At 46.5% G+C, this 11,949-nt stretch overlaps 1 protein-coding gene across 1 annotated transcript in view; it reads left to right on the forward strand.

Moving 5' to 3' along the window:
- Positions 1 to 2,425: 2,425 nt before the first annotated feature.
- tspan18b (tetraspanin 18b) overlaps positions 2,426 to 11,949 on the forward strand; it is a 70,711-nt gene continuing 61,187 nt past the window's right edge. Inside the window, exon 1 of the mRNA XM_063196030.1 lies at positions 2,426 to 2,839. The gene's annotated coding sequence lies outside the window, so the exon portion shown is untranslated. The remainder of the gene's footprint in view (positions 2,840 to 11,949) is intronic.

Consider the following 11,949-nt stretch of genomic DNA (forward strand, 5'->3'; position numbering starts at 1 on the left):
AGCCCATTTGTCTAAATTGTCTACCAGACTATGAGTAGACGTTCTCCCTGAACTACGTGCTCCATCGTCAACGCGAAATGAAAAAAAAAAGTCTTGACAGTGATGGATTTCTTAAACCGATGCAGATGATTAGGTGAGTGCTTGTAGCGAGGCTGGGAGATTGTTCCCCGTCAGGCTTATTGTTTCTTTCACACACAAATCTTATAAAACAGAGTAGGCCTATTATAGTTTGCCACACCTCTTGTTTTACACGAACTTTGTTTCACAGAAATCTGGGTTGCATTTCTCAAAAGCGTTGTTGCCAGTTAGGAACTTGGGTGGTTCCCAATGGGAAATTGCACTGCAAATAACAAAGTAGCTAAGATAGTTAGCAATGGTTTCGAGAAATTCACCCCTGAATAATTGGCACTAGTGCTGTTTCACCCTAATCTGTAGTTTGCCGTGCTTCCTGTTGCCACATAATAAATCAAAAGAGATTACTCTGTAGTGGACACTTGTGTGGTTTCACACAAATCACAAGAGCTACATTAGCTGTTTGAACACTCTCCAGTGAGCTCTTCACAGTAGAAAAAAAATGCAACACATAGAGAGTTCTCTCAGACAAAATACACTGTAAATACACTGTAAAAGACGTTAAATCGGCAACCTGAGCAACACTTTTTATTACTACGTTAACTGTGTTGTTTGAACACTCTCCAGTGAGCTCTTCACGGAAGAAGAAAAAAAACAGTGCTAATTCAACACATAGACTCATAGAGAGTTCTCTCGGACCAAATACATGGTTAAATCGACACTCTAAAAGCATTGAATCAAGACTTTTGTTTTGTTTCTTACTACATCTCTCTCATCATGACCTTGGAGCAGTGTGTCTAACAAGAGAGCCATAATGTCCCCAGTCGCAGCACTTTCTCAAAGGCTCGTTCATCAGGAAACAAATGGAGCACAAACGGAAGGAATTTAACGCTGTCCTTTGTCCGAGGCTAATAAATGGCCATGAGATACGCTGCACTCCCATTGTGACTCTGTTAACACACAGTGGCACAGCAAGCAGAGCGGGTTTAACACAGAGAGAGAGAGAGAGAGAGAGAGAGAGAGAGAGAGAGAGAGAGAGAGAGAGAGAGACAGAGAGACAGAGAGAGAGAGAGACACAGACAGACAGAGAGACAGAGAGACAGAGAGACAGAGAGAGAGAGAGTAAATAAGCAGTTTAACACCCGGGCTCTGAGAGGAGGTTTTATGGTGCTGGTGACTAGTGGAGAGGTAAGACCCTGTCTCCAGTGTTTTCCTAAGAAGAGGAGGAGGAGGAGGAGGAGGAGGAGAGACAATGTTCCCCTTCCCCCCTTTCTTCTTCCCACCACAGCTCTCTCTCTCTCTCTCTCTCTCTCTCTCTCTCTCTCTCTCTCTCTCTCTCTCTCTCTCTCTCCAAGGCCTGAGGGCTCCCATTTCAATAACATGCAGACAGCACATGCCAAATCCCCAACACATGTGTGTGTCTACACACAACACACCAACACGTGTCCCCTGCGCTCCGTGACCACAGGCAGCTGTAGCCTAGTAGATATAGTTACCCAGACTCAACTCAGAACCTGTACTGGATGAGTGCTCCAATGCTGTGGTCAAAATAGTTCAATATAGGCTACTGTACAGCCTGGTGCCTGTGACGGAAGAAGACCTGTGGAATTATGGTGTATGCATTTGTGTGTGCGCGTGCCTGTGTGTGTGTGTGTGTGTGTGTGTGTGTGTGTGTGTGTGTGTGTGTGTGTGTGTGTGTGTGTGTGTGTGTGTGTGTGTGTGTGTGTGTGTGTGTGTGTGTTGGAGAGGGGGTGCAGACAGAGACAGAGATACTTGTCGCCCTCTTATTCTCTAACTGAGGGCCGGAGCCCACTGCTGGGCCCTGAATATAATCCAAGTGGACCTTGAAATAATTTTCTGAAAATCAAAAACATATTTTTGTGTGAGTTGATTTATTTGAGTTCTATTGTTTATTGGGTCAGAGGTGGGCCCCGAACATTTGTGACAATTTTAAGTGGGCCCTAAGTTTGGAGAAGGTTGGTAACCCCTGGTGTAGCCTATACCCCCAAGTTACTGTCCGACGAAAGTTGTAGATCCTTCTAAAGTGAAGGAAGGGTTGGTTGGAGTATATCACATAGCCTATGCCACTGGGAATGTCAGTGTCATGACCCGTGAGGAGTGAGGGGAGGAAGGATGGTTCAGGCTCGCGCTTATCTAGCTTGCCATCTGTGGTGGTTTCAGTGACATGCGGGGCGCAGCGGAAAGCAAACACTTTTGGCACTTTTTTTACCACTCACTCAGTCCCCTCCCACATGTAAAACAACACTCTCATTTATTTCAGGGAGGAGTCAATTGGAATTTGTGAATGGTTGAAAGTGATTCACTCCTCTCTCTCTGTGTGTGTGTACAGACCGCTGCGTAATGCGAACAAGTGTTTTTGTATTATTTACAACTTGGCTGGCAGAAAAAAATTGGCCCGGTGTTTGAGCAAATAAGTTAACAGTAGTAGGCGTAAACGACGGAGCCGAGTGCCCGCCCTCCCAGCCTGATCACTGTGGATGCTCCTACGCTCCTCAGCGTGCAGCGAGTTCCCAAGGAAAACTGTAGGCACACCAGTCCTGCGTGCGCATAGACTAGCCTATTTGATCGAACTGGGGCTACCGCTATAGACACACATAACACAGGCTGAGGAGTTTCTTTTTTCATTCACCCGGGAAAGTTAATGTTCACATATTTTGTTAAAATCTGATTGTCTGGCAAAGCTACACCAAGAGGAGGAGAACAACGAAGCGTAGGCGAACATCTCCGATCTCCAGTCGTATTTGAGGTAAGAACGGAGAAGTTTTATTGGTTTAAACCTGCCTTTAATGAATGTATTAGTGTATTTAAATTCACCACTGCGTAACAGTTGTTCATTCGATGAGCTTAATGAGGATAAACAATGCTGTTTGCAAACTCGTCACACAACAGTGTTGAAGCTTCAGTTGAGGGGATTTTGCGGCTGATTGGTATTCGTCGACAGCGGTAATTTAATTAGATGTCATGCCAACCATTCATTGTTATTCTGAGGAGACTCACTGTTTGCTGCTGTTTGGGTTATCTACAAGAGCACAAGATGCACTTTAGATTTGGATAAGTAGTAGGATACTTGGGCAGTGGATGGGTGCTCAGCCTAAACGCATAGCCTCTCGACCACGGAGTAACCAATATTGCGTTTTCTCTTTTAAATGGTTCTCGTGCGTCATGGTGATTATACGGCAGCCTTTCAGAATATTTATGTTCGTGTAGAGGGAAATAATGTGGTCGGTCTTTTGTTCTTTTTGGTATAGGCTACTCGTATAGGCACTTTGTACATTGTACACCCCTCTGTTGTGGGCTGTGCGGTGGAAAAGATGTTTGGATATCTTCTTGTGGCAAGAAATCTGAATTGTACTTTCATCCAAATCATGCTCAAGCAAGTTTATCTTAACGCATTAGGTACAACTATGTGATGACATTAAACCTCTCCAAATGCTGCCGCCACAAATATTTCATGTAAATTGATGCTGCGAAGTGCGGTTTCCTTCAACTATAGAATACTTCGTGGAAAATGTCATGTTTTGTTTGTGGTCTTGAAGCGTAACTGGTGCGCCGTCAAGCTGGCGTCTTTCCCACGGGGAGTGACAGCACTCAACGCACGGCCCAGGAGGTCCAGTCGTAGCCCGGGATTGTCTCCCGAGACACGCGGGGGTCAGCAGATGGATGTCTTCTTTTGGCGGCACCGTTGCCGGAGGGCAGAAAGTCCACTGCCAGTTTGAATCAATCAACAACAAGAAAGAGAGACAGTCAGAGAGGGATGGGTCCCCGGCATATTTCAAAATACAGAATTACATGTCAGAGAGAACTGACTTTAAAACTGATTTTATGATAAAGGTGGGGGTTAGGGAAAAGCTTGCGCATAATAAAACCATAAACTATTTTATTCCGCAGAACTTTGCTTTGCTACGTAAGAGAGCCCTGAAATGAATAGGTTCCCACAGCCTTTCTAATTACTCATCAGGCAGGGCAGGCTATACAGTAGCCAGCCAACCACAAATGCTCACTCCAGCTGATACATTTGCCATTTTAGCAAAATGAACGAGATTGGCAGAAGCCAATGTGGAAGTGTAACCCTTTAATGTATGGTATATGACTTGGGTGTGCCTCAGTCAGCTGCACTTGCTCCACAGCATGGAGAGCCCCAAAGAAAGAAAGAAAGAAAGAAAGAAACGAAACGAAATAAGGTTTCAATTAACCAGGCACTTGTGCATGGAGATACAGGCTCTGAGGGATCTATTAAAAGTGAAGCTTACGTGAGTGAGTGAGAGAGAGAGTGGGGATGGAGGCTGGATGGATGGATGGCCGGCGGTATCATGTCGATGTGAGCTACTCATCAAATTGAGCTACCAAGCCTCTACATCGCCTTTTACAGTTGCACCCCTTGGGGCTAGCGTTAGGATTTGGGCTATTTGTAGCTCATCTTGACAGAACACCAGGTGCATGCATTGCATACCTGGCCACCCGCATGTTGAAGAGTAGGGAGGGAGGCTGGATGGCTGGCTGGCTGGCTGTCTGGGCGCGTGCATTCCTGCCTGACTGCCTGCCCACCTGCATACTGAAGTCATAGCGTCTCACACACTCACAGCCCCCAGGTGAGGATGAGTAGAGCGTCCAGGTGGTGCTTTCATGAGGAGGCTGAAGGAGGCCTCTGTTTCACCCCGGCCCGGCTGACCTCAAGCCATGTATGCCTGACATACGCATGCTCTCTTCCAATGACCCCCTGCCCTCCTCTCTTCCCATCACCCCCTGCTGTCCTCCGCTCTGCTCTCCCTCAGGTTACTGTGTTGACTTGGGCTCGGTTGGCTGGTGATGATGGTTAGACTGCTCATCACTGTACTCATTAATCCCCCTGTAGGGCTTATTCTTGCTCTTCTTCTTCTTTTTCCTCTTCTTCTTCTCCTTCTTCTTCTTCTTCTTCTTCTTCTTCTTCTTCTTCTTCTTCTTCTTCTTCTTCTTCTTCTTCTTCTTCTTCTTCTTCTTCTTCTTCTTCCATTACTTCTTCATCATCATCATCTTCTTCTTCTTCATCTTATTTTTTCCCTATCTCTCTTTCTTTCTCACTCTCTATCCTTCTCTCTCTCTCTCTCTCTCTCTCTCTCTCTTTCGTGATTGAGTGTGCATTATTTCTTTGATGATGAAGTGCAGAGGTGGTGGAGAAATCTTTGCTGTTGCCTTAGCCGGTACTTTACTGTATGGTATGACTAAAGCTAAGGGATTGAGGAGCGCTGCTGCCCAAAGCTGTGTTTTCCTAACACCGTTCACATGGGAAGTAATTATGGTTCGGTTCTCTGCCTGCAACAATAGTTATGTCTACTGCGGAGAGTGGAGTGGAGGGAGAGAAGAACAGACCAAATTGCTTGACAGACACATTGCACACATTCGTTTCGGAAAAGAGACATCCCAGACAGCATCAGTTGGCAGGATTATGGCTCAACTTGTCACGGGCCCACAGACAGCACAGCCAGAGCTCCCGCTAGATACAAGCCGACTACACAGAGTGCTTAGGGCACCCACCACTTTGCCTCCAAAATTGGGGCCTCTTGAATGGAGATTGACTAAAAACATCATGAAAAAAATATGGAATTACATTACGAAACATATATTTATTAGTTGATAGAATTTTATTGTTTATTTACGAGGGGGGGGGGGGTCTCCTGACCAGTTATGCTTAGGGCCTCCAAAACCTTAGCAGCGTCCCTGAGCGCAGCAAGCTGAGGAGTTCAGTCCCGTGGCAGTTAAGAACTCAAGACGAATTTGCAAAAAGCAAGAAGCTCTGAGCTGAGACTATATGGGAACAGGAAATGGCTGGTGCTCAAAAAGAAAGATTGGGCCCTCTTCTCTTCTCCAAGTGTTAATCTTTGTCTCTTGTGAAAGAATGACCCTCAGGGCATCTTTCATCTCAGTGTCGTCTCAGTGCCGTATCACATTTGCTAAAAATCTGTGAATTTCCTTCCAAACCACATATCCTGCACCCTGACTGAACTGAACTCTACGGACTAGTAAAAAAAACAACCAACCCTGAACGCTGTTATGATAATGTCGTAACCTTGTTATGATTATATCATTACACGTCAGTGTCACAAATCATGCATATTGAATTGTCATGGCGTAATATTGCGGCTGTCAGGCCTGTGGCAGAGGTGGCAGTGATGGGGGCCTCATTGGAAGTGTCACCCAGTGCCAGAACATCCAGGGCTGGACTGGCCATCTGGCATAGCGGGCATTTCCCGGTGGGCCCTGCACCCCACCCTCGTGGGCCCTGCTCCCTTATGGGCCCCTATTTTCAGAAATGTAAAAAATAATAATAATAATATTTTTTTTTTACATTTCTGAAAATAGGGACCCACGAGGGTGCAACTTAGTTCTGCGCCGCTAATTATGAGGGAGCCAAAAGTGCCCGGGCCCTCTATCTCCCCCAGTCAAGCCCTGACTACATCTCCCCTTTGCTGTCACAGTGGTCATTTCACCAGATAGTGGGAACAGTGGCCGCCTTTTTTCCCATCAGATATTCAACTGAATTAAACTCAGTAGTAATATACTCGACTGATATGAGAAAAATCAAATTGGCTTTCCAATTATAGAATGATCCTAGCGAATTAAAAATGTGTCATAATGCCCCCTGCTGAGGCACATTTGTTTAATGTGGTGGATGGTTTTATATCATTATCACAGAAAATTAGCACCAAACAGGTCTTAATTAGGACACAGGGAATAGGAAACAATAAGCAGCCAAATGAAGCTCAGAGGCAGCTCAGAGTCAACTCTTCTCCAATATTCAAATTCTCAGGCTTACGTGTAAGACAGTCAAAAAAGATGAGGCGCACACAAGGCTTTCAAGTTCAAAATGTGTATTGTGGCCGACAAGTTACAAACGAAGTTATTGGAAAAAGCTGGAGCCAGGCTTACATGTAAGCATCCTGAGTTTTTGTGACTTTCTTCTCGGAACTTACAGCAAATTTGTATTGGACTGGTATAACGTTTTCCCATTGCATATGTCACACAAACGGTTTTGGTGTGCACGATTTTTACATTAGCCGAAATATCAAAAGACGGAAAAAGACTAGTAATGCTGTGTGTGCTATTTCAGGGAACTGATTCTGAAAGTGAAGTGGCTGCCGGCCCTAAAGCATTGCTCACCACTTTATCGCACTGATGGAATATAGAATATAGTTGTGTGTGCAGCAGAAGTGGATAAATAATTAATTCAAATTCACTGTATTTTATTGTTTGCTGGATGTTCTTGGGATAACCTTGGACCTCCCATTCTTGATACACATCAGTTCTGGATGGCTTGACTACACCTTACCAAGCAGTCATTTCACATTGCTGGCAACTGAAGTGCTCTGTTACTGAAGGTTTTGAACTTGTAGTCTCATGTACGTACTACCAATTGCCCATTGGGATATAGTATTTTTCTGGCTTGCTCTGTGTATCATTTCAGATTTAAAAAAATCAAGTGATATTTTATGACTTTTTCTTAGATAGGACATGAGAGCATGTACTGTATGATACCCTATTCAGGAAGGGAGTGGGAGAAAGAGATGGGGTAGTGTTGGGAAACGAGTCGACCCAGGCCAGACCCAAACCTGCATCCCCATCATTTCAGATATCGTGATTTCGTCAGCATCACGTTGTTTTTTCTCACTGTTGTCCAAGCACTTTCTCTACTACAGTGGACCAGGGGGTGCCCTGGGGGAGCCCTGCTCACCTCACCATAAGGTCCAGTCTAGACCAGTGGTTCCCAACCTATGGTTCGGGACCCAGCCTATGGGTCGCCAAAGATCCACAGTGGTTCGCAAAGCCCTCTTGAGTTTAAGGGGTTTAATTTTAAAACCATATATAGCCCATGTTGAATAAATGACAAAGCATTTAAACTAATATATGCATAGAAACACAATGTAAGTGATACATTAAACAGTTATTATATATTTGACAAAAGACAAATTCAGAAACAAAATGATAATTAATAAGTATCATGTGACTCCCTCTTGTGCGGCCGCTCGCACGATTGGGTCATCATAGCTTACAATGGTAAAAATATGGGTCCCTGAAAAAAAAAGGTTGGGAACCACTGGTCCAGTCTACCTGTACTCCTGTTCACTCTGCTCACCAGGCCATAAGGTCCAGTCTACATGTACTCCTGTTCACTCAGCTCACCTCACCATAAGGTCCAGTCTACCTGTACTCCTGTTCACTCTGCTCACCAGGCCATAAGGTCCAGTCTGCATGTACTTGTTCGCTCCGCTCACCACACCATCCAGTCTACCTGTACTCCTTTTCAGATTCTGCTCCGCGGTGGTGTTTTTTAGATACAGATGGCGCTGTGCTGGCTGTTTTCTTGTCCGCAGCTGCTGTTGTTCAGGGCTCTAAATTAACGCCAGCCATCCGGCCAAACACTGATGAAATTTCAGTTTGGCTGGTAGAATAAAGACCAACTTACTAGCCACTTTGACCCATTAGTGAGTGTATGTTTGGCTTGTAAGATTAGCATCTACTAGCCATTTTGACTGGGCGAGATCGTGGTGGTGGTGATGGTGTTGGCATTGTGGGGATGCTTGGGCAGGGGGAGACAGCGGTAGTGGTGAACGGTACTGTAGTGGTGCTTGGATAGGTAGGGAGAGACGGTGGTGGTGGTGGTGATGGCATTGTGATGGTGCTTTTTGGTGGCGTGGGTGGCAGCATTGTAGTGGTGCTTGGGGGTGGTGGTGGTGGAATTGTAGTGGTGCTTGGGGGTGGTGGTGGTGGAATTGTAGTGGTGCTTGGGGGTGGTGGTGGTGGAATTGTAGTGGTGCTTGGGCACTGGGCAGGCGTGGAATCAGTCATTAAAGGGCTGAGGCACTCTAAATTAATCTGCGGTTCTGCTCGACGGGGCGCCAGTGTTGGGGAGAGCAGTTGCTGCTGCTCCTCCTGCCCCTCCACAGGCCCTAATATCCGCTGACGCACCCACAAAATGAGCCGATCGTCAGGCCTCGTTTCATCCACCGCTCCAGTTTTCGCTGGTCTAATCGGCCCAGGTGATTCGCTTTTTTTCTTTTTTTTTTCTTTTCTTTTTTTTTCTCGGTTGCCCTCCACCCCACGCTTTCTGCACTTTTTTTCTCCCACCTTCCATCTTCCACCTTCCACCGCCGCCTCTTCTTTTTCCTCTTCATTCAGCAGTCTCTCATCTCACCCCTCCTGCGGTACACACACACCACACATCTGCTGCTGTTACTATATCGACAGATTTTTTCTTCTTTTACCGAGCTGGCAGAAAACGAGGCCGGGTCATCAGCCGTTTTCCCCCGCGCAGCCAGTGCAGAGCCGTGCCGCTCTCTCACCGTGCGCCAGCCAGGGTCCCTGCCAGTGTTGCCAGATTAGGTGGTTTCCCGTCCAATTGGGCTGCTTAGGATGGCCGTCCGTGGGTAAAAATGGGTAAAAAAAGAGCATTTGGGTATTTGTGGGGCATTTGTGACCATAGAAATCAATAGAATTTAGTTCAAATGTTCGTGCTTCCTGGTGGGTTTTGAGCATTTTTTGGGCTGAAAATCATCAGTCTCATCTGGCAACCCTGGTCCCTGCTTGCTTGCCTGCCTGCCTGCCTGCCTGCATGGCTGCATGCACCACCAGTGGCACTGGTCCGTGGAGAGCCTGCAAGCAAAATAGAGTATCTGCCGGCTTCCATGAGAAAATTGCTTTTTTTTCCTTCCTTTTTTCGATTGCCGGAGGTGCTTCCATTAGCTGCAACGTGGCATGGGGTGCTTGCCTGTAATGGATGAGGTCCCCCTTTTTTCTTTTGCTTTTTTTTTTTGCTGCTGCAGAGCTGCGTGTGAAAATGAACCTTGCATGATTAATTTTTGTGCGGGGAAGATATGCTTAGTTCAATAGGCCCTTTTGCTCCGTGAGCAGAGAGATCGTTATCGAAGCCCATAAACGTCCTTGTTCATTTTGTAACGGACGTGTCAGACATATTGCACACACGTGTGCACACACACACACACTCACACACACACACTCACACACACACACACACACACACACACACACACACACACACACACACACACACACACACACACACACACACACACACACACACACACACACACAAATGACCATTCCTATACAAATACCCATATAGTATACACGTACCAAAATAAAAATGCTCACCTGTATGAACACATGTACACACACAAACACACACATGCACGCACGCACGCACGCACGAACACACACACACACACACACACACACACACACACACACACACACACACACACACACACACACACACACACACACACACACACACACACACAAATACAAGCACAAAACACACACACACACACACAGAAACACACAACGATGGCTGTCAGTGCCAGCTGTGGACAGGCCAATAGCCCGGAATCTGAGGGTCTCTGCGGTTCTCCCCCAGACGAGGAAGTCCAGGCCACTGCAGCTGTTGACAAGTGCCCTTTATCGAGAGGAAACAGACTGTTTGTTTGTGCTTTGGCTCAAGGATTCTTGGTGCGTTAGCCTGGCTGTCTTTCTTTGTTGCACTCTCCCCCACGTCCATAAACCAAACCGGTAAAGAGTTAAAGTGTGAGGCTAACGTCCACAAGCTGTAGCCTGCAGATTAGGGGAAAAACACTGATGGGGCATCAAGCGAAATGGCCTGTGTGAGTAGTGTGTGTGTGTGTGTGTGTGTGTGTGTGTGTGTGCGTGTGTGTTATGTGCGTGTGCGTGTGCGTGTCTGTGTGTGTGTGAGAGTAGTGTGTGTGTGTGTGTGCCTGCGTGTGTGTGTGTGTGTGTGTGGGCGCCCTTGCGTGCACTCTTGAAGAGGTGTTTTGGCAGGTCTAAAGGTGACCCAGATGCTTCCTTGTCAGATAGCACCAGGGCCTCTTCTGTGCTCAAGGTGCAAATCTTGTCCGGGAGGCTACGGTTCATGATGTCCCCCGCAATATGTTCATCCATAACATGTGCTGAACAAGCACATACTGTACAGCAACTACAGACTCAGGGAGTCAGGGAATAAGAGAAAAGTTGTTTTTTTGGCAATTGGTTTTGCTATCTGCCGTAGCCTGCTTGCTTGGGAGTTCCAGAGCAGCCAAGGCAAGGAGAGGTGTCCACAAAAAATATAGATTCAGTTTAGAAAGTGGTAAGTGGTTTATTTATATCATTTTTTTAGATGATTTATCTTTGTTATCATTCCTGCTTGCCTTGCTTGGTCCCTCTCACTTTTTTACGCGCACACACACACGCACACACAGGCACACAGACACACAGACACACAGACACACAGACACACACACACACACACACACACACACACACACACACACACACACACACACACACACACACACACACACACACACACACACACACACACACGTGTGAGCGCAAACACATGGTGTAATTCTCACTCAGCTTGATGCTTAGTGTGCTGCTTACTGCACGATTCTCTGCAGCGCCCAAAGGATTGGAATTTCCCAATGCCCTCTACTTAACACCATAGCAGGGGAGCAGCAACACAATCGCAAGTGGTGTATAACTACACTGCGCTGCCCTTGTTGTTTTCACCAACGCTGTTGCCTACGTTACGGTGGAAATCCTGTTGAGGGCTGACTACGGCAACAGCCGCTTGGGTTGATTGTTTCCCCTCATTTACAGCGAAATGCCGTGGCTTCCTGTTTTCAATGTTATCTCCCGACCCGGCTCAAAGGAGCTGTATCTTTTCCGTCATCATAATTAGGAAAACTTTCCCGCAGGCCAGAGGAGCAACACACGGCCAGTGTTGCCAGATTGGGTGGTTTCCTGCCCCATTGGGCTGCTTGGGATGGCCTTCTGCGGGTAAAAAGGGCATTTGGGAAGGCTTTTCTG

The sequence above is a fragment of the Engraulis encrasicolus genome, chromosome 4, assembly GCF_034702125.1.
Source record: "Engraulis encrasicolus isolate BLACKSEA-1 chromosome 4, IST_EnEncr_1.0, whole genome shotgun sequence".
Taxonomy (NCBI): Eukaryota; Metazoa; Chordata; class Actinopteri; order Clupeiformes; family Engraulidae; genus Engraulis; species Engraulis encrasicolus.